The sequence below is a fragment of the Oreochromis niloticus genome, linkage group LG17, assembly GCF_001858045.2.
Source record: "Oreochromis niloticus isolate F11D_XX linkage group LG17, O_niloticus_UMD_NMBU, whole genome shotgun sequence".
NCBI classification, from domain to species: Eukaryota; Metazoa; Chordata; class Actinopteri; order Cichliformes; family Cichlidae; genus Oreochromis; species Oreochromis niloticus.
Genome location: NC_031981.2, coordinates 35,389,173 through 35,411,370, shown reverse-complemented (window position 1 = coordinate 35,411,370; position 22,198 = coordinate 35,389,173). Strand labels below are relative to the sequence as shown.

The 22,198-nt window shown below is 41.6% G+C and overlaps 1 protein-coding gene across 1 annotated transcript in view; it reads right to left on the bottom strand.

The window, feature by feature from the left end:
* Positions 1-22,198, bottom strand: part of camk1da (calcium/calmodulin-dependent protein kinase 1Da) — an 86,413-nt gene that overhangs the window by 43,293 nt on the left and 20,922 nt on the right. The window lies entirely within an intron of this gene.

Below are 22,198 nucleotides of genomic sequence, written 5' to 3'. Positions count from 1 at the left end.
CTGATATTAACAGGCGGAAAATTACAATGAGATTGGATCTGCCAAGTGTAACGTGAGAGCACTGGCATTTTATTTTTTTATTAGCTCACAGTGACCGAAAAATTATTTCAAAGTTTTGTGTCTCATTTTATACACACATACGATCCTCAGTAATAGTCACGAAACTGGAATTAGCCAATTGGAGGATTCAATCCAGATCCATCTTCCAGTCCTTGAACGATGTGAGTGAGTGTGTGTGTGTGTGTGTGTGTAAGTGCGCATCTGTGCATGTGTACGTGCGTCACAAAGACAAGCAGGGTGATGAATGAAGATGAGCCTATTGCGAGTTAATCTGCCTGAACCGGGTGTTGACTCCTGAGTCGATCTGCCCTCAACTTCACTGGCGCATTAGAGTAAACAAGGGGAGAGAAGAAATAAGGATGCATGTCTTTATCTCGTCTCTAACCTCCTCCTCTTACTGTCCAACATTCTGACTACCTGCAGCTGACACAAATCCGAACTTTATGAAATCTTCTAAAAGCGCAACTGTATTGAATTTAAGAGGATAAGCTCTCTTAAGGCGCTTTATGATCCATGCTATTTATCTGAACTTTTAATTCCACATCAGCATGTGCAAGATCCCTAGTCACAACTTCTTTTACCCTTCCGAAATCGAGCCTTAGCAAAACTTTGCATCCAAGGCCCTAAATTTCTGTAACATTGGCTTGTTGGCGACGTTCCATCTAATGCTTTCATGCTGCCCAAACAAATCTTGTGCCAAGTAAGATGAAGCCTCGGAAACCCCGCAAGGCCCCTCAAAGCCCCTCCTTGATGAAAAAAAGGACCCTGTGTAGCCTTTCGCGCCCTTGACAAAGTATCAAAAGAAGCTGTTATTGAGTTATTTTGCTGCAGTTTACAACATGACTTCATTACTTATTCCTAACTAATACCTACTAATTAGCCCTGACATTGAGGAAGGAGCACTCATGACAAAGTAATGAAAGAGTAGATCGCAATGTGTATTTTTCTCAAACTTGGACAGGTAAGCAATCACAGTTTTACAGTTTACCTTGAAAAAATTCTTCAAGAAACCCTATCGAGTAATTTATCATATATCATTTGCCCTACCCAGGGAGTTGCAATCTGACTGCTCTCGTTCTGTTTGTAAATATGATAAAAGATGGGCAGTAACGCGTTACAAGTAATGCTTTACTGTTATCTGATTACTTTTTTCAAGTATGAGTAAAGTAAGATATTACTACTGCAAAAAAAGTAATTAGATTACTGTTACTTTCCCGTAAGCACGCTGTGTTACTAAACCGTGATTTTGTTTGTGAGAGTGTCTCATGACAATTACATACGAGTGTGCGACGTCCGTGGCAGCAACAGATGTGTGTTGATCAACAATGGTTAATATGGAGTGCGGGACAGAGTACGACCATGCAGCGATAAAAGCTTGGAAGTGCTGACATTACTTTGAGTTTGATTCCTTAAAAAGTGACAAAAACATTAGCGTCCACTGTACACTCCGCGTGGGAAGGAAACTTCTTTCTACAGCGAAAAATTAAACTCCAAATCTGAGCAAGTGTCACGGCTGCAGTGGCAGACGTGTGGAATTCAATAAAGGACCCAAGACGCAGACACTGCTGAAACATGAGGGGCCGGCAAGCTGTACAGAGAAAACACAGAAGGAACAGCAACAAGCAGGAGAAAACACAGGGCTTATATACACACAGGAGCAATCAGGGAATGAGAAACAGGAGGGAGACATAGCTGGGCTTAATTATACATAACGAGACAAGGGAAAGCAAAACTAGAGTCACAGCACGTAGGACTGGGACTATCAAAATAAAACAGGAAATGAGACAATTCACAAAGACGTGGACTTGATACTCAGAGACAGACAGAAAGAATATGACACATGGAACACAAGGAAGATGGTGAATTAAACTAGAAACCAGAGCAACAAATAACATCAAGAGAAGAAAACCATGAATAACCAATAATCAGGAAATGGAACTAAAACACAAAACACTGGGAAACACCCAGGACCATGACAGCAAGTACCTAACAAGCTGCCACGGGAATGTGAAATTCAAAGAGAAACCCCCGGATCCCCCCACTGACATGACCGCTGAGACACAAGGCAAACCTCCACCCGCCCCAGTCCTGCTATTAAACAAGTGAATCAGGTGAATTAAACAGGTGCCACTGAATCTTTGATTATATTTATTTTTTTGTTGTGTTTTACTTGCAACTATTTGAAAGAGTGAGTGTAAACACAAAACATGACTTTATTATCCACAGTATTATTCTTCGAATCTTTATTTTATATGCTTTCTTCCAGTCAGAGACTGTTGCATATAATTAAATTTTTGCTTGATGTGCATAAAGTTAAAAGACTAAAACTAATAAAACAAGTTTTTAAAATAGACTTTTTCAATTTTATATGATGGATTATGCATAAAAATAGAATTGGGCTGAAAGGTCTGTTGCTTTATTATGTATTCAGGTTGCGCATCATGTTTTTAAAAGGTAACTAAGTAATAAAGTAACTAATTACTTTTGAAAATACATAACGGGATTACTTTCTTGTAGAAGTAATTAGTAATTAGTAACTAATCACTTTTTTTCAAGTAACTTGACCAACAATGAACATGACAGCTTGAAAAGTTTTAAATGAATTCTGATAAAAGTTGGTAGGGGTGTAGAGTGGGCTCATGTTAACAATCCATTAAAATTTGGCTATTAACCACCAAGGTCCTCGAGGTACGTAATGATTTATAAGTCAAAAATTGAAAACTAATTTCTTAGAAACTCTGATTCTTCCACGTATAGTGTGTATTATCAATGTATAGAAAGTACCATATAAAGACTTAAAATATCATGTTACATTTGACCTCTGACCTTTCCATTGTTTACATTGATAACATATACACATATATGGGGATTCTAAACTAAATATGTAAACGGCTGCATTAATGAACAAAATATTTACACAAATTTTCTGATGTTAAAGGGCTTTTAAGTTTACATGGATCAAAACTCAGCACTTTCAAGACGCTTTTCACACTAAAAGCATTTTTTTTTCTTCATCTTTACAATGGCTAAAAAATTACTTTCACCTTGGGTTTGTTTTCATACTGTCAAACACCACATTAAACCGTTATTACAGCATCCCCATTTTTTAATCCATATGTATTTTGCTGAGTATTTCTGGGTTTTAAGCATCACTGAGAGTGCAAGAGGATGTTGTGAACGGGTTTCCTTCTGCATCAATATGTTTGTGGCAACATACAGAAATCCCTTGGGCTCCCTGAAGCGCATTCAACAAGCTGTCCATCAACCACAAACTTGAGTGCAGAGAAAAACGGTTTGTCACCATCTTTCCTGCAGTCGCTGGGGCTTGGTGTTTTTTCTCATGCCTCTCAGTGGGAATCATGTTTCTTCTCACTTGTGCTTCCTCCTCCTCTCTCTCCCATAGCTCATTCTTTCTGTCTGTCATCTCATGCTTCGAACATATTTTACAGTGACAACTGATCATGCCTCTGGTTGCCCCAGTGATAAAAAATGATGATCTGTCTGGCTACCGATTCTCAGTTGACTATGTGAACAAAAGAGAGACCTGCTTGCACTGATAATGGCGATTGTGGGTTTCGGTGACGTCAAAGCCAGACAAAAACAAGCGGGCCGTGATGTTTGTATTGTTGCTTCATTCAGTCAGAAGTAGTTAGAGCCTTTCATCCACAACCCTCAAAGAGAGCTATACATGAATGAACATCCAGTGCAGCATAAAACCACAAAGAGACACGTATATATACACTGTTAAGGGCACTCTCACACACTGCCAGGCTTGTTTGAGTACGAGCCTTAACTTGCACTTAACATTCCTTTGTTATAATCCCATAATAATGGCTAATATCAAAAACATCATCACAGATAAACAACAGCGCATTAGCCGTATCAAAACTATAGGTTGTAATATCATACGGGCTTAACTTTCATTGTACAATCGTGAATTGAAGAACAGCTAAACAAGCCAGGTGCTCCCACTCTATGATAATTGTTGGCTTTAATTTTCTCTCACACTGATAATCTTTCTAATGCTACCAACCATTAAAGCTTGTGTATTCAACATTTTTATAGTAACAATAAATCAGAGGATTGTGTCATTAAGGGGACACTTATATGTCATGGAAACAGAGATCTACCACCCAAAACTGCTCTTTTCTCATTGTTTTAGTTTTGTAGTCTACAGTTCTATAACTCTATTTCTTTCTTTATTACATTAAATACTGAAATGATCATGAAATAAAATTATTATAAAAAATAAACCTTATCACAATCCGGCCCTATTTCTTGAGAATACAAACCATTTGATACGGTTGCTACAGTGGCAACAGTAAGGATCCCATTTTATATAATAGTAAATCAGCCAGTATGGTTGTTTAGCTAGCTAACAACTCCTACTCTGTGATCCAAATCTGGTCATGTCTTGCTTGAAGAAACAAGACTCCTAAATTTAAGGTTTTAAAATGGTAGTTCATGAACAATGGGTAACACTATGGCCTTCTTTCATATACAGACTATGTCATTTTATTATCACTCCGAGGAGAATTTGTTCTCTAAATCAAACTTTTCTAGCTAAGCCAGAGAAGCCAAATCTTTATTCCTACTATGCCTCTCACTTTCTAGATCAACCAAACTGATAACCCATCAATACTTTCATGGCAACCAATAACCTACTACATGAACGTGAACAGTTGACTGATCACATTTTGTTTTTACAGGCAGAAACACATGTGCATGCTGTATTTGTTCTTGATGATTATTTTGCAAAATCAAAATTAAGCTGAACTGCACCGAAGTGAGGAGAAAGGTCAGAAGAGAGAGCTGAAAATGTGACTGGAGGCAGAATGGACCTCATCACTGTAGTTCCATGCAGTTCCACACACACCACTACCAACAACAGCAGGAAATCAGCATGGTCCACTTCACATTTTGTCAACCCTAAATTCATTCAAACACACACTAAAGGACCTGTGGGGTTCATTGACAGGAGGAAGGAGAACCTGTCTAACATGTGGCAGCTGAGCTCACACGATGGGCTGTGTTTGTACATCTGTTTATCCCAGGGCTTGACTAGCAGGTAGTCCCCAGTTTGCTGTTACCTGCGGCAACAATGATTGCATTTCCTCCTGCACGAACTTGTGTAATTGTGTCAGTCGAGCTCCCCTGCTTCCGTCAGTGCACTGAGCGGGAAATGTATTGGCAGCAATGGTGTGTGCATGTGTATGTTTCTCCACTAGATCACATATCCAACCCACACCCACAGAGTGTATGATAGATGTGTGTGTGTGTGTGTGTGTGTGTGTGTGTGTGTGTGTGTGAAGGGGGGGGGGGGGGGGCTGCTAGGACAAGCTGACAAGGTGAAAGAGTGTTTCATTTAAAATGGGAGACTGACAGGAGCCATCAGTGTTTGTCAATGTCAGGCTGAAAATACACTGATCTAAAGTTGTTCAGTCATCACATTCATCCATGGTTTGCTAAAAGCACCTAGTAAAACTGCTATAAACAGATTTCAGATTTCCACTGGTGTCTTTCTTTTTGGTGTTGGGGATGGGGGCCAAGCACTATTTCCAGGTCCCGCAGTGGGGTTGGAAAATTTCGATGGTTTCAAATGTCTGAAACAGCACTGGCAAACATTAGGTCGGGGTTTCAGTCTCTTTAAGGCTGTTCTCTCAGCTATTATGAAAACAATAATGCACAGAGAAAGAAAACTATTATTACAAGAGAAACCTGATCAGATTACAATGAACCTGCAACACCAGGTCAGGGTTTGAGTGAAACAGAGAATGTGCTAACAATGGTGATGCTCATCATTGTAGCTGCTTTGCAGGTATAATGTTCAGCATGTTCAGAAGAATGGTTGGCTCATTATAGCTTGTGAACCAATTGGATGTCCTAGATTGTGTTTCCAATGTTTTGTTGAGGAAATCCTTCCACGTCCATTGCAAAAGTTTGCTGTACTGGTGTGTTTATTGGTGTGCTGCCATATTGGTCACTTATAGAAACAGAAAGTCAGTCTGGGAAGGTGAGCTGACCCAGCTCCACTGAAAATGTATGACATTTACACAGATAGGGAGGGGACAGTGAAACAAAGGGATGACATGATCAAAGCAAAGGCTAAGTTAACCAAATAAATTTCAGTTACCCTGTAGAGTCACTACAGGTCACAGAGGGACTGGCGGTTGTCTTTGCTAACTTCAGTCGTTTAACATTTCCCATGCTCTAACTAACTGTCTGCTCTTTACTCAGAGGGTATAAAAATGGGTGTAGCTACCGAGTTTGAAAAGCAAATCCAATATACAAATTCCTTGGACCTGCATTCTTTCTAATCACCAGTAGGGGGTGACTTTTGTGGCTCCAAAAAGATATAAAACGACCCCCAGCTGCCCCCACACTGATGAGTTTATGGTCTCAACATGGTGTTCCTTTTGTAAATTGGTTAAAGTTGGGTATACCTTGCGATTTCTGGTGTGCGAATAGAAGTCAGTGTTTGTGGGCTTTAAGTCGGATCTCATCCTTACTAGTCTGGTCAAGTATCAAAAAGTCAAAGCTTCAAAAACCGGACTTTGCAACCCAATGGGTTTTTGTCAACCAACAGCCAGAAAAAACTACAATACCAAATCCAAAAGAGTTGGGATGTTTTTTTATTTACATTTCACAAACCATTTTAACTTCTTGGAATTGGGGTTATAAACTCCCCATTTGACAAAATAAATATAACTAATGGTGGGATAAACACAGCTTTTTTTGTGGTTTATTTGGCATGATTCTCAACAAGGTAAGGTACAGCAGACTTGCAACAACTCTGTCAATCTAAGATGTCACTAATGATAATTAATGACAATGAATTCATTTGTGAAAACTGTCAACACATCCCTCGGAGATTAGGAGAAAACACAAACTTCTTCCCATCACAATATCTCCTCTGCCTGCACTCATCTCAAGTCCTCATCGCTCCAAAGCTTCTCTTCTCTCATTATATCAGTGCTGTATCTCTAGAATACAATCTCAGTTTTACAGATTTTATTCTTCTTCTATCTGAAGTCGAAATGCTCCTGAATATGAGCAGTCCTGTTTGTCAAAATGGAAAGCACAGACTCAATAAAAATTTATCTAAGAAATTACAAGTGGAGCTGAATGAGAGGAAGTGTTACAACAAAAAGCAGCTGGGAAAGAAGCTGTAAGCTTTCATTCATATGGCACTCTCTTACTCTGTCTGTCTGTCTCTCTCTCACACACACACACACACACACACACACAGAGCAGGATAATGTCAGCTCTGGAGGTCGGTGCTTGCCCGATCAATAATTAGCAGTTTAATCAAAGCAGAAGTGGTTGCCTCTGAATTGACTAATACACACACACACATAACAGAAGGCCTGATAATGACAGGGCATGGACAAGGACAATTATACGGCACGAAACTAACGTCATCACCGGGCAGAGCACATACACGCATTAAAACGCATGCACCATTATTTGCATGTGGTTTGAATACAAAGTAATCCGCTTGAATTATGTGTCATTGTCTTGGTGGCCATTCAAAAAAAAAAGAAAAAAAAAAGATTACCACATAGAGGAAACTCATGACATGCAAATGAGAAAAAGAAGCAATGGAAACCCAGAGTGGATAAAAAAGATTAGAGATAGGAGAAACTGGTCGGTGAAATGTGGTTGGCACATAGGACGTGTGGACTGGTGGAGTTTTGGAAAGAAGCCATTTGGCTGTTCAAGGTAAATATTTCACCTGAAGTAAAATTCACTACTGGCCAGCCGGCAAAGTCGCTTTGGCTTACTGGGATTCCACCTCATGACTTTGTCACTGTCTATGCAGATTCAATGAACCAGGAGAAAGAGGATGGGGAAGGTGCAACAACAGGATGTGATCTCACTTTGGGTTTGACACAGTGACAGTTGGCTTTGTTTTGTCGTATTTCATTAATTTAGGCAGAAGTACTTCAATCCAAAGGAAGGGAAAGTTTGTATATCACTGTACTCAAAGGGACTGGCAGGTCAATAAATCTAGCAGGCATGGATACTTTGCCTATCCAGATGAATATAATGCCTTTTTGTGTCAGAACTGCATTGATAAGCAATAAGGTATTGCTTGACTTTGAGCTTGAGCACAACTTGAGTGAAGACCCATTAGGTGTTCATTTTGTGTAGTAAATTCTGACTAATATTCTAGGTGGAGTAGTGTAATGACTCACCATAGGCTAAACTTATCGGCCCTTCAGCCCTAGGAGCAAAAAACCATGCAAGCCTTAATGCAAATGCAAGTCTTCAGCATAAAATTTATTTAACGGCAAATATATCTGCTGTGAAATGTTTTTGTCAGGTTTCCTGGGTCGTTGACCCAGCGTTTTCAGTTTTGTCATGTTCTGTTTATTTCCCACATTCAGTTTTCTCACTTCCTGTTTTCTGTGCCAGCATACCGCCTGCGTATTGTGTTCCAGTTATTTCCACGTATCATTAGTCAGACTAGGTTCAGCTGGTTTCTAATCACTCATCATTCAGCTGGTGTATTTATGTTCCTCAGTTCCATCAGTCCAGTGTCGTGTCATTGATGTTCATGTCGTCTTTCCCGCATGTGTGCTCTCAGTTCAGCCAGCCATTCAGTTATCCAGCCAGTCAGTGCTCGGTTTTTCTTCTGTTCATCCAGTCTTTATAATAAACCATCTTCAGTTCATCACTATCCATGAGTCCTGCATTTGGGTCACTTCTTCACATCTGCACACAGCAACCTGACAGTTTTGTTATGTGTCAAACTCTGACACAGTCAAACTATTCCGAAAGGTAGTAGAGACGTTCAGCAGGGTTAGCAGATATTTGGCGGATGTTCATTTTGGCAATGGTTGTAGCATCAAAAATAATCTTGTTCTGTTATTTTCTGTTGCTTTTTAGAATCTTGGTGTTGCTTTTAGTTGCATTCACAGCTAGTTCAGATAGCATCTGCAGAGCTCAGACAAAAACATGCTGGCTGTGAATGAAGCCGGGTGCTCCACACTGAGCAAAGTCTTTATCCGGAGTCTGGAGAAATCCCCTCAGAGATGAATTCGATGATGTGCTTAAGAACACCCTAACAACATGTAACAACAAAGGCCCCAACTACTTGCTTTTTAAACAGCTGCTATATCAGCTACAGTAGCTTGAAAAGTTTAAAAGTAAAGTGTTTGTCAGCGTAAAGTGAGACACTTCCTTTGTATTGGCCTCATCCTCGACTGCTGGTGCCAGATGGATGTCCCAACCTGAGTTTGGTTCTGCCACAGGTTTCTTCCTCTTAAAAGGGAGTTTTCCTTCCCACTGTCGCCAAGTGCTTGCTCATAGGGGACCACCTGATTGCTGGGTTTTTCTCTGTATTATTGTACAGTCTTTAACTTACACTTTACACCTCGAGTTGACTGTTTTTGTAATTTGGTGCTATGAAAATCAAACAGAACTGAATTAAACTGTGGAATGTAGTTCTTTACTTGACAATTTGAGAACATCTTTCAGCTGCTTTTATTTTTCTTTTCTTCTTCACAGGGTTCTCAACAACAGATGCCCTTCCAGACATAACCCTCCAGTAAGTTATGTCTCCTTCTGATCATGACTTTGTCATGTTAAACTAATGTAACTGTCTGTCTATTTAATTAATTGGAAGCATCTTAGGTGGAAAATGTCATGAGAATATTATGCATAGCTTTAAGAACAGATTGAACTGTTTTTATGTATATGTATATGTTGTAGCTCAGGCGGTAGAGCAGGTCACCTACTGATCGGAAGGTTGGTGGTTCGATCCCTGGCTCCTCCAGTCTGCATGCCAAGTATCCTTGGGCAAGATACTAACAAGAAGTTGCTCTCCGATGCATCCATCAGAGTGTGAATGTGCGTGAATGTCGTTAGAAAAGCACTCAGTTTAGAGTCAGTGCTTGTGAGAATGGGTGTGATTGGGTGAATGTAGCATGTTGTATACAGCGCCTTGAGTACTCCGGGAGAGTAGAAAAGTGCTATATAAGAATCAGTCCATTTACCATATATGTCATGGTCCTGAGTCCGTGGACTCAGTGATTTTGTGTTTGGTGTATTTATTGTTATTATTATTATCATTATTATCATTATTATTATTTGTGGACTGTTTTGGGATGGTTTGTGTTTTGGGGTTTTTGGATACTGGGTTTCTGGGTTGGTGCTCCCTCTGTTGGTCCTTGGTGTTAGTGTTCCCGTCTCGTCAGGTTAATCAGGTCCAGCTGTGTCTCCCACCTGTGTGTGATTTCCCAGTGTCCCTCTGTGTATTTATAGTGTGTGTCTGCTTGTGTTCCTCATCGCGTCGTCTGTGTTCATTCACTGTGTTCCTCCACGTCTTTCTGCCCAGCCTTCCTCATCTGCCATCTCTGTGTATCTCCCGCTGTCCTTATGTTTCAGGCTTGTTTGTTAGTTTTTCCCAGTTCAGGTTTATGTTCAGTTCTGCCCTCACCTTTGTTATTTTCACTGTAAATAAATCTCCACTCGCATCTCCACTGCCGTCTGCATCTTGGGTCCTCATTCTTTCCACCACACGACTGCTGCCCCAGCCGTGACAGTATGACGCGACCACAAGATGGATCCAGCGGTTTTGTCAGGGAAGAGCGATCTCACGCGTCCTATGCCTCTTGGACGGGGTAACCCACACCTCTAACGCAAGGGCGAAGGTTGTGGGGATAAATGCCATTGAGGCTATCCTGAATGGAAATCCCTATCTGCGCCAGGTCAGGGGATTTATGGACTTAATCATCAATCTGCATAAGACCCGGGAGGCAGAGCAAGCTCAGGAATTAGTGGATTCCGCCCGGCAACAGCGGACTATGACCACCCCAAAGCAGCCGCATCAGCTTCAGCCGCCGTAGGTTTTACGGCCCGACCCGCCAGAGGTTTGGCCCAGCCCGTCAGAGCTGTCAGTGGTGGGGAAGAGACAATCGCACCGCTGGTGCGTCACCCCACAGCCGGATTTGGGGACTTTTGTGTGACCAGCTGTGGTGAGTGTAAAGGATATTGGTGCTTCTGAGACTGTGTTTTCTGGGACTCTTTTGCTTCCTCATTCGGACTCAATTTATTTTGGTCCCTCTATGCCCAAATTAATTTCTAGTGATTCTGTTTACCGTTAGCCTGGTAATTTTGAGTCGGTCACTTCCCAGCCAGTAGTTCCGTCGCCAGCTCAGTCTACACCTCCACCACAATCAGCTCCGCTACCTGTAGCTCAGTTAATTGCTCAGTTACAGTCTTCACTTCCTTCTTTTCAGGAGACTGTGCCTTCGCTGCCCATTTTGGACTGTTTTTCCAGCATATTAATATTGAAATATTTCCTCATGTATTAGCTAGTTTTGAGTATGTTACTTGCTCCAGGGCCTCCCCCAGAGGCTGGGTTACAACCCTCAGCTAGCTCTGGATCCCTGGAGGCCAAGACGCCAGCTAAGGACTGCACCCGGCTGTCACTGCCTGAGCAGGGTCAGTGCTCTGTGCAGCTGCAGTTTTCCTCATGTGTGCCAGAGGCCCACGTGCCTCCTGGTTTTGCACAGTGTGTGCCAGAGCCACCCGTGCCAACTGGTTCTGTGACTGTTTTCTCTGGGGGGGGTCTGGGGAACCGCTTCAGCCTCCTGCCTTCTCTGGGGGTCTGGGGAACCGCTTCAGCCTCCTGCCTCCGCTGGGGGTCCGACGATCCACTCCAGCCTCCTGCTTTCGCTGGGGCGTCCCCAGAGCCCGTCCAGCCATCACCATCGCCTGCAGCTTCCGCTGGGGGGTCCGTGGAGCCCGTCCAGCCATCACCATCGCCTGCGGCTCCCACGCCGTCGCCTACAGTTTCTACATCCTCGCCTGGTCCAGCCTCTGTGTCCTCATCCTTGCCTGTAGCTGCACCCTCATCCTCGCCTGGTTCAGCCTCAGCATCAGCTTCAGCCTCGCCTGCAATCTCGCCTGGTCCAGCCTCAGCGTCGGCTTCAGCCTCGCCTGGTCCAGCCTCATCCTCGCCTACAGCTGCAGCCTCATCCTTGCCTGGTACTGTTGCTGCCCCGCCGCCATCCGGTCCGCTTCTGGTGCCCCGACATCCCCAGCCATCTTCTCGGCCGCTGGCTGGACATCATCGCCATCGTGGACACCCTCCTGAACGGTGTCGCTGCCATCGCTGCCTTCTGTGCGGTCGGCCTCCGGATTTGTGTTGCCACCGCTGCTTTCCGCGCAGTCGGCTTTTGGATTTGTGTCGGCACCATGGCTGGCCTCCGGACTTCTGTTGCCGCCACCGCCTTCCGCGTGGATGGCCTCCTGAACTGTTTACACGCCGCCACTGCCTTCTTCGTGGCCGGCCCCCTGAACCGTCTCATCCTGGCCTTCTGTGCTATCAGCCCCCAGGCCGGCTGCCTGAACCATGTTTCGGACTCTGCTCCCCTGTGTGCGTTATGGACGTTTTGTTTGGGACTCTGGGGACTCCATTTTGGTCCTGGTCCAGTGTGTTCCTCCACGTCTCTCTGCCCAACCTTCCTCATCTGCCATCTCTGTGTATCTCCCGCTGTCCTTATGTTTCAGGTTTGTTTGTTAGTTTTTCCCAGTTTAGGTTTATGTTCAGTTCTGCCCTCACCTTTGTTATTTTCACTGTAAATAAATCTCCACTGCCGTCTGCATCTTGGGTCATTCTTTCCACCACACGACTGCTGCCCCAGCCGTGACAATATATGTCCCAATATGTTTTGAAATTTAACAGAAATTACTTCAACATTTAACTTTCTTCTATTGATAGTTTATGTGAACATTTAAAATCATTTTTTACAACAATATTGACAAAGGAATTGCATCACAGATGATTATTCATTTATTTAGTTTTTTAACATTGCTGTTGTCCTCTGTTCAATTTGTCATTTACTGGTGATGGTGTACCTTCTGTCTCAGACTATCAGGTCTCAGCATGAATAATGGAATAAAAAGATCTCACTAAGCCTGAAGCAGTTTCAACAAGAAATTTCTCAAAAGACGTGGACACATTTTTTTCTGCTTTGCTCCTCTGGCCTAACAGAAACAATATTTTAATTTTTGATATGCTTGTGCCATTACTATAGACAGGAGAGCATAAAAAAATACAATAAACAATACAAAAGGGAAAAAACTAGACATTAACAGTTACATAATATAACTTAGCTGATCAGTTTTTTTATGTTTTAAATTCAAACGAGACAAAGAACTGTAACTTCAGCATTACAGTGTGCAAACATTTCATCATTGCAAAATCCCACCAAATTTATCAGAAGACCTTGTGTGGGGTTCTGACCCACAGGTGGAAGGCTGCTGATCTGAGTCACTATGGCAACGGGAGGCGTGATGGATGAGGATTTTATTGTGACTGTTGTCTAAATGAAATGGAGCAGAAAAACAAGTCAGGTGAATACAACAGACACATGCAGATGCACACGCTTTTTCAGCAAAACGTCTCCAGCCTAACTAGTCACCATAAGTTAAAGACATAAACACTCGGAGTGAAAGAGAGCTGAGGAACCTCCTTCTATGTGTCTTCCTCCCTGTGTTTTGTGTGTGTGCGCTATATGGCTTTGTTGCAGAACACGTAGGCTTAAATAGCACTGTTGCCACGGCAGCAATTAAGTGCCAATTATAGTCTGTATTCTCACTGTGGCTCTGACAGAAGAAGATGAAGACAAGAGACAGAGAGCACACTGAAAGAAAATGCCTGTACAGTCGTCTGTGCAATTAAGACCAAAATCTATCCTTAGATACAAGAAGTTGCCCCGACAGGGTAAATCCAACCTACTGTCAATTTGGGTGTGAAGAATCCACTCTACTCCACCACCAACAGATGGATCATGCATCCAACACTAGGGATGGGTATCATTTAGGTTTTATCCGATACCGGTGCCAAACCGGTACTTTTGAAACGGTGCTGGTGCTTAAACGGTGCTCAAACCAGTGCTTAAAGAATGGAGAACACAAACTTTGTCCAAAAACCTCTCATGTTCAGCTGTTTTTTTTGTAAAAAGATAACAATGTTAGCTTTTTCTGCAGCTATAGGGCATATATGGTCTCACTCTCGGCTGGAAGCAGTGCTTAAACAATGGAAAAAACACAAACTTTGTCCAAAAACCTCTCATGTTTAGCTGTTTCCCACTTTTTCTTTGGTCATTTTAGCCTTTTTGGCCAGGGTGAAGGGAGTATCTGCCATCAAACAAGAAGACAGCCGCATGTAACTACGACGGTGTTTGCTAGTTCACCTTACATGCATTAATGTAATAATGTGGTTAGCCTACTCAATGTTAATTACACACGAACAACATGAAGCTACTCACGCAGAGGAGAACGGCTGCTGCTGCCATCATCATCCGTCATCATTTCTGCTACACTGACAGGGCTAGGGGCCAGGACTCTACTCTTCGGGTTTTTGGGGGATGTTGCTAACTCCGGGTCCGATAACAGGCACCACACCCGCAGTAGATGTGCACGGTGTGAGGTCTCGCAGCAAGCTATCAAACACGGTGCATTTCTCGGCTTTAAAAAAAAAAACACTATGCGTCGCCAGGTGTTTCATCAGATTTAAGGTGTTACCTCCTTTGACAGTATCACAGTATCAGCTTAAAGCACTTGTTGCAGGCTGCTGAGTTTGCATCTTTTGCTGTGAAGTACAGCCAGACTTTTGATCGCTTCGCCTTGGGCATTTTTAATCTGTAGCTCTGCTCTAAAAGAACGTACGTACCTGGCCCCGCCTACTATCCTCGGAAACGTAAAATGATTGGCTAGAATTGGCTCAGGAAAAAAAAAGCACCGAAATAAAGCACCGAAATGTGCGCTGCTTTTCGGTCTGGTTACTACCGTTTATGTCAGAAGATGGCACCGGACACCGGTACCCATCCCTATCCAACACTCTGTAGGACAAACATTAGGACAACATTCACAAGAACACATGAACCCTGTGAGATTACTTCAGCTTAGCATCTATAGCAAGCAGCTAATGAAAACGGATCAGTTGTCATAGGCACACCACTGCTTTGTGTTTTTCTGAGCCTCTGAGCCAGGATGGGTTGAGCAGATCTTCTCCAACCGTGTAGGGTGGAGTCTGGAGTCTTGCCACTCTCCGGCCAGTTTTGCTCTAGCCCGTCTTTCTCCCTGGTTCAGCCGGTTTATGACATCATTGATATCTCCGGTCTTAGCTGAGACCCAGAGCAGGATTAACTGGAAGCCAAAATGGAGATTCCGTGGAAAACAAGATGCCTAACTGACACTGGGTGCCTCAAACCTTCAGATCAAATAAACTCTCATCAGAAATGTGTCTGATTCTTATCTCTTAACTTGCAAGCTATCAGATAAGGACATCTGCCAGTGCTCTGGACATAATGCTTAAGTAAAGGCAATCACGCTAGCAACTCTTTGATGTTCTCCTTAACCAGTAATCCATAGGGGCCATTTAGCACTCTGTAGAACCATATTTACAGAGGGGGGAAATAATGATTTGATCCCAGATGAATTTGTAAGTTTGCTGAACAGTCTCTTCATTTAATTACAGTCAATTTTTATGGTAGACAGTCTGTTCCTGCTGAGTGGTAATTCGGCTTTCCTATGTTATGTGTATGAATCTCTGGGTCTTAAGAATGGAGCAAAGTGAAATACAAAATATTCATTGTGTTTCTCCATTTGCTGTGTAGTAGCCATGTCGTGAGTATGCCAAAAACAAATGAGCACTGGTCGTTTAAACTAGGGGTGGGTTATAATAATCGATTCATCGATTAAAATCGATTCTGGCTTGGATAACGTGAAATCGATTCATTAAAATCCTGAATCGATTTTTTAATATAAATTTATTTTGCCCGAAATGCCAGAATCTCAGGTGAAACCTCACAACATTTCAACAACCACCAAACAGCTAAGACAGTAAATGAGAGCAGGTACACGGATTCTGCACAAGGACGTAAACACACAGCGTGGACCCGCGGATCAGAATCAGTGAGATGTCGCCCTTCTCACCCGATGGGCCCTGCAGCTTTAAGCGGCTGCGCGCAATCCCGCGGACGGCAATCACTTTCTGGCACAACAACTGCACGGACACGGTCGGGGCTGAAACCCGACAGCTCGCTGATTGTGATGTTTCGGCAGGTCCGCGCTTTGTGTTCACGCCCTTTTTGCGCTGATTCTAAAGCTGTTAGTTTTATCTCTCTCCAAACAATATTGACCGAACCAGCAGCAAAAGACGATCCAAACTATGCTTCACATAAACATCGTCATGAATTCCCTCTGACTTTTACTGTTTTGCTTCACCCACGATAAGATCACACTTCATGCACAGCTTTCTCTCTCTCTCCCTCTCTGTACTGTTTTCTGCATTATTCGCTTGCTTGTTGCGCACAACTCTACTGTTGTTTACAGCGCTGTCGGCAGCTGGGTTTTTTTTTTTCGTTTTAAATACTTCCGAAAAGAAAACCTAATTTCTGCCGTTCAATACTGAACAAATGTAAACTTTTTAAAATTATGCAAAATGTAAAACGCTTAGCCGTCTCTCTAATAAAACCACTGTAACGTCAGAGGTAATGTTCATATGTTGATTAATGGTTTTCTTTCGTTTTTGATGTACTGCAGAATATTTTTATAAAATCCCAGGCCAGGAAAATCACCTTCATGTTTTTCTGTGTTTTATCTTCAGCTACTTTGACACAAAGGCATCTGCTGTGACGCTCACACCTTTGATAAAGTCTTGCGTGTGTCAGCTTCCTTTTTATAGATACAAAAATATGTCAATGTACTGATCTGAATTATAATATTTCTGACTGTCAAAATTTCCCAGATTCAAATCGAATTTAATTGAATCGAATCGAATCGAATCGTGGATCGAATCGATTCAGGACCTTGTGAATCGGAAACGAATCGATTCTAGAAATCAGTGACGATACCCAGCCCTAGTTTAAACTACCCTGTTGCAGAGCGCAGTGTAACAATGCTCAACATTAACTCACAACATTAGTAGATCCACACATTTTCTAATTGGCTAATTGTCGGTCTGCCTGTGGCTCTCATTGGACTGCTGGGAGTTTAACTGAGAAACTGCTGTTAAATGCTATAATGCCAAATGAATCGGTCTACCCAGTCCAGCGCTACTCACCCGAATTCAATAATATTTACCATAGCACAACAAAACCCTCCCAGGTCCATTTGGAAGAGGTCTGCTTGGTGTGGTACATTTTAGTTTTGAAAGCTAACAGTACTGTAACTACAAAATATGCGGCTGGTAAGGTTACCAGACATAAAAAGCACTTATTGGAATCATCTTGCCCTCAGGAAATGTGCACGCTGCTGAGCTCGACGCTTGCTTCAGATGAAGCTGAAGACGGGAGTGTTGGCCACGTACTCAAAAGAACTCGACTCTAAAGCATAAGGAACTGTATCAATTGTATTTAGTTTAAATATATGTCCCTGGGATGCTATTTGTCTATACAATTGTATCAAACTGCTAGCATGGCACAAACACAAGCACTCAGCCAACAAATTAAATTGATGTTTGCTGATTTGGACAAAGGAATACGTGATGTGAAATGAAACTATCTGCTGCAAAACAATGAAGATTTCCACCAAACTACAACAAAAATAATATCACTGTCCTTCATTGCATTCAGCAACATGTACAAGAAACAGCTTTTTTTTCCTGGTTTCTGCTTAGAACCACATGAGCTGATGATATGTCTCTGCTTTCATGTTTCTTTCTTTTCAATTACACTTTGAACAAAACGTATCTAAAATGTGACAAAGTATAATCTGACACAGTACGGGGCCACGATTTTAATCAGATCCATGTCACACCCTCTGACATGCACGATTTTACAAAACTGCACAGTGATCAAAGAAGATGAGTATCACAGTCATCACCATGAAACATCCTGTCAGTGCTCACAGCAGTTCATCGGTTAATCTATTCTACATGTACTTTATAGTAATTTCTATTGCTTAATGACCCCCCCCCCCAATATGGACAGAATAACATCCATGAATATTATTAACAAGCTGATTCTGTCAGTGTTTGATTATGACATCCATGCTACAAAACTTAATTAAATGAATTTTTTTGAAGATAAGAGACCAAGTTCCACAGTAGTATAAGATGTGTATGTGTGTAATTCAGTGAAAAAGTGGAAGAACTGCACAGGAAAGAGACACAGACAAACAGTAATGAACAAGCGCTCTCTAACTCAGCTACTGAGGCATGGATTTACCATGGAAACAGCCTGGACCACTACTGGGATGTCAGGACACTCCCATTATGTTTACATTAATCACCATGGAAACAGCTTTGAGACTCGTGCAAGGAAGTGTGTGGACTTTAGGCAATCCAATAAGACATGTGGAAGTGGAATACCCTGTTTATGTTCACTACAAGGAACAAGTTTACAAGCAGATGAGAGGGACAGTCCTCCGTTCAGCTCCTGTTATGTGTTCATATCAACTTTATAATGCTGGGTGTAGTTGTGTGTCATGGTGTTAACGGTTGGATCCAAGGAATATCGGCAATTACTGGTATATTATAAACATGTAAGAACGTGGCTTTGGTTTTTATTGTTGCCTATAATGTGATGATTCCTAAAGATAACATTTCAGAATTACTTGATAGTCTTTGATAAAAACATGCAAATCAAAAATAAATGCCCACAAAAGCGTCCAAGTGGCAAAAAAAAAGGTGCAAGGCTGACTGCAGTGACGGCAACACAAACACTGCCAGCAGAACAGCAGAGCCTCGCAGTCAGTGCATGCTGAGAGCGAGACATATGGAGGGACAGAGAGAGCGAGAGACAGAGAGAAGAGGACATTGAAAAAATTTGCAACAGCAGAAAGGGCTAAAGATAAAAGATGGGCGTTCTTTTATTTATTGATTTATGTAAAAGGGACAGTTTGACATCATTCCAGTACAATACAGCGTGTTGAACTATTGTCCACAATGCACAAACAAGATTGACAACATTTAATTACATAAACACATACTATAAATATAAAACTACAAAGCATACTGTGTTCACATATATATAATCACACCTTAATGATCATATTGGACACCAACATTTGTATCTAAGTGCATACTAATACAACCTTACATTTTGTAAAAACGTCCCAAGTTTAACCCAGTCCATAAAAGACTGAGACAAGACAAAGACAAGACCTACATTTTAATAGACAATTGATTTTATATTGCTGTATAAATGTCCAGCTTTAGAACATCATGTTTAAAACCTGGTAGAATAAACAGTTTTGATGCTCACTGCAAAAAAGGAAAGGACATTTTCAGTTGTCCCTTTCGTGACAACCCAAAAAAATTCAATATGACTCATCACTGATTTAACTGTATTAAGGACTTAAATTATATGAGATTAAGGGTGCGGCTGATTTGAGTGACAGGTGGCTACAGAAAACAGGGGCTGTAGCTGCCAGACATCACCTCAGCAAGACCTCTCAAGTCTGCTATAGGTGCCTTTTAGAGTATTTTGAATCTAATTATATGATGAATAATGAGACTGAGAAGCTATTTATGGACTCCCTGGTCCAGATATGTATTTTATTGTTTTATCACACAAACAAACATGTATCTAGCCTACCAGTTTCATTATCCATTTTTAACCATATAAAAACAGTTTTCATTGCAGCAATTAAAAATGAGCCAAGCACCAAGAACAAGAACATATTATGATATAATAAAACTATTTTAACTGTGCAGCCGATGTCTGCTTATGTCCACTAATTAAAGTAGGGTAAATGAGGTCATGATGAGGAGCGCTCCAGCTGGTATATATTCAGTACATGTACTATGTCTTCATGTTGGAAATGAAAATGCATTCCCCAGAGTCTCTGTCTTTCTCTCCTCTGTACCGCCTCCCTTTTTCAGATCTGCTGTTTTGTGTGTGCTTCTTCGTAATAGTGGGAGGATAGCACCACAATCAGTGAATACAACACTAAATCTTCTCAAATTGCTCCCTTAGCCCCACCTATATGTTATAGGGTTGTATTTGCTAACCAAGTGCTAGCTGATAACTCCACCCTAAAAAACATGTTCACGTCTGGCTCCAGCAAAACACCAAGAACGGGCAGACGGGTGGCATCAACATGGTTAAATCTTTTATATACAGACTATGCTTAGGGTTAGAGTTGGTCTTTTACACACTGTGAGCAAACGTCACTGTATAGGTGCTACACTATTATTATATCTCATTTATCCTAAGCTGAAGTCACTCTTACAGTCACGGTTCGTTGTGACTACATGAAAGGTACCAGGTGTGTGGGTGACTAGTGATATCCAACCACGTTCAGACAGGTGTACAACACGGCCTGACAATTCACTGAATGTACCTTGTTTGAGTTTACTAGAGGTGGCATTTGGAAGTGTAAAAGTGAGCTTTACCTGAATAAAAAGCTTAAAAAGTCTATAAAACCACTGTCTAGTTTTATAGACATGTAACACAGTCATTAACAAGTCACTCTTTGTCACCAACGGATACCTACGTTTGTGTGATATTAATGATCTCATCACTATCAACAAGCCTACTGCAAATATTTAAAGGTGCTCTTTTTATGCCAGCAATAATAGGCAGCACAGTTGCCATTACTAACACGCACATGCTCATACTTGTTTTTTTCAATCTGAATAAACTATGTATTCACTTCTTGAGCAGCTCTGCCATATTACTTTTACAAGCACACAAACTATACTGCCGTCACACCCAGACACAGTCACACGCTGCAGAACAGGTGTCAACATGATTGCGCTCCAGCATAACAGTTATTGTGTGAACTTTATCCTGGCTCTGTTCGACAGATTGTAAATCACTCCTAACGTCACAAACGCCCAGGTTACCCACACACACGAGCACAACAAGAAGAGTGTAATCAGTAGCAGAAGGTAGCTCAGGGTGGCCTCCGGGTTACAGTCAGTGGAATGAACTGTCATGTCAGTTAAATGCATGAAATGCCAGCCCTTTATTAGGCCTGAAGTCTTCCCGGATGATGCAACCTAAAAATGATGTCAGCCCAGAATGATGCAGACTCGATGAGTGAACCAGGAGATACCTGCTTGGTTTTGAGGTGCTGCCAGGTTGAATCGGTTACCTTTGGTACCTTTCCAGTCTCTGTAATAAATGAAGCTAACAACGGCAGGCTGAGTGGTATTAATCCTCTCATTTAGCCTTAATTGGAGGATGTCGCTGACAAACAGACAGGAAACATGGGGGGAAGAGGGGAATGGCATTATGTCTATGTGAAAGCCGATTAGAAGCATGCTTAGTGTAGAGGACATGACCGAGAAATGGATGTTTTACAGCAGGGACGTAGCTTGTGTTACTTTCATTGCCAATTCACAATGGAAAAAAGAGTTTCCATGATGATTAAACAAGGTCAGTGCAGAAACCAGATTTTAACCTAGTGCTTTAACCTATTTGTTAACAAAAATGGGCACCTTTAAGTGTAATGTACAATTCCTGCCCCAGGATTATGATACACTGAGCCAAAGAGACTAAGTGGTGCTGTGTTAAGTAGTATAAAGTGCAAATCTACGTAAGAAGATGTGGTAGTTGCTTTACTCCAAATTCAAATGCTGAGTAAAGAATCTTTTTTAATGCATATGCAAGATAGACTGTATATAGAAGAAGGAAAACATTTGTTTTTATAGGACAGCAAGTTTGCTGAGCACACTCCTGAGTTCTTCAATTATAATGATCGTAATGTATGTATGTATATTTGTGTGTATATACCCTATATTCCCAATTTGTAGGCCCAGTTCCACAACCAGCAGAGGTGTATTACAATTTTCCCAGTAAGTTAAATGCGTGTTTTGAAAGCTAATCAGTAAATCAAATTACTAGCTAGCAGGCAATACAGTGACTTAAAAATATAGCAAAACATAATATTATCAGTTGAAAACAAATGGTGCTTTTTTAATAAATTAAAACTTATGTTGATTTTTTTAGCACCATCTCTTTTTATATCTTCAGCTTTACACAGAATTTTTATTTGAAATTTATTTAAAGTAAAATTGAAATTGAGGTAATTCATTAACAGTAGGAGTTACAGAAAGATGGCTGATGTTATAAAGAATTGGAGTAATTGGAGTATGTTATGTGTGTGGGTTTTTTTTTAAATACAAAAACATAGTGAGTAGTACAGTTGTATTTCCCTTAAGTTAGCG